The sequence below is a fragment of the Gekko japonicus genome, unplaced genomic scaffold (genome assembly GCF_001447785.1).
Source record: "Gekko japonicus isolate JY-2015 unplaced genomic scaffold, Gekko_japonicus_V1.1 scaffold350, whole genome shotgun sequence".
NCBI lineage: Eukaryota > Metazoa > Chordata > Lepidosauria > Squamata > Gekkonidae > Gekko > Gekko japonicus.
Genome location: NW_015160845.1, coordinates 355,055 through 356,638, shown reverse-complemented (window position 1 = coordinate 356,638; position 1,584 = coordinate 355,055). Strand labels below are relative to the sequence as shown.

The following is a 1,584-nucleotide window of genomic DNA, read 5'->3' as shown; positions in this document are numbered from 1 at the left end:
CCCTCCCTCCCTCCCTCCCTCCCTTCCTTCCTTCCTTCCTTCCTTCCTTCCTTCCTTCCTTCCTTCCTTCGATTTCTATACCGCCTCCCATGGTGGCCAATGCCATTTTGTGGTTGTGCCCACCACCCTATGTTAGAATTCCAAAGGTGCCCACAGGCTCAAAAAAAGTTGGGGACCCTGGCTTAATCTGTCCTGGAGGCCTAACCTGTTTGCAGCATTCAGCCCTAGATCACACAGATTAAGCGTTTAGGTGCATGTTACACTGTTGCTGGATCTGCCCTGGGTACTGTCATACCAGATTTGTGCTGGGAGTTCAGAGCCAGTTTGGTGTAGCTATTAGCAGCGTGGACTCTAATCTGGAAGAACCGGGTTTGATTCCCCACTCCTCCGCATGCAGCTGCTGGCGTGACCTTGGGTCAGTCACAGTTCTCTCAGAGCTGTTCTCTCATGGGCAGCTCTCGGGAGAGCTCTCGCAGCCCCACCTACCTCACAGGGTGTCTGTTGTGGGGAGGGGGAGGGAAAGGAGATTGTAAGACGGTCTGAGACTCCTGCAGGTAGTGACGGATGGGGTATAAATCCAATCCAGGGCTGGTGTCAACATATCCTGAGGTGGGGCAGCTGCTGGGACCCAGGTCTTTTGGTGGGGCCCATGGACTTGACTGTGCATCCGAACAACAACAGCAAATCTGCCACTAACCCCCCATCCACATGCCTTGCCTGCTGCCTGCCTGCTAAGGATAAGAAAATGTGTTGCATGGTAATGCCAGATCACACATTTTTTTTAATTGCTAGATCTTGGCTGTACCAAGGAAATGGAGAGGTGGGATTGTGCTTTGGGTAGCAGTCAACAAGCTCCTCTCACATCTCATTCCATTATACAACAGACACCCTGTGAGGTAGGTGGGGCTGAGAGATCTCTTTCCAAAGCTGTCCTGGAGAGAACAGCTCTGACAGAACTATGGCTTGCCCAAGGTCATCCAGCAGCTGCAAGTGGAGGAGTGGGGAATCAAACCCAGTTCTCCCAGATTAGAGTCCACACACTTACCCACTACACCAAACTGGCTAATTCTACCCACAGAATAATAATGCCCACAGAAGTTAATTCTACCCTGGGGGTTCTTTGCCCAAAAACCAGACGGTCACCCTGATATCTGCATGCCATTTCCAGGTCACATTGGAAGTCACGTGTGCACATTGCTGAAAATTCGGACGAAACCCCCCTGCTCCCGGTAAACCCACGCCCCATCTCCGCTGCCTGCCGGGAGGGACCTGTCAACCCCACCTTCACTGCCGGCTAGCCCCTCAAATATATCTACGTATGTTTATAGTGCATGCCTGGCTTGGAAAATTCGCCTGTTGCCTGAAATTAAATTACAGAGGTTTTATTTTTGTACTGACCAGATGGGTTGCCTATTTACTGTCACAGCCAATGTGTGGTTATGCATATTAATGATCTATTAAGTACTACATTATCTGCACAAACCGGAAACCATCAGACTCTAGAGTGTCTGCTCGAGGGAAAGGGAAATTCGGCCTGCGCTGACACATGGATTGCGACCCACACAGCTTCTTTAGACACAGCTA

General features: G+C 50.7%; 1 protein-coding gene across 1 annotated transcript in view; it reads right to left on the bottom strand.

Annotated features, from left to right (window-relative positions):
* Nucleotides 1-1,584, bottom strand: part of SLC4A4 (solute carrier family 4 (sodium bicarbonate cotransporter), member 4) — a 298,401-nt gene that overhangs the window by 89,963 nt on the left and 206,854 nt on the right. The window lies entirely within an intron of this gene.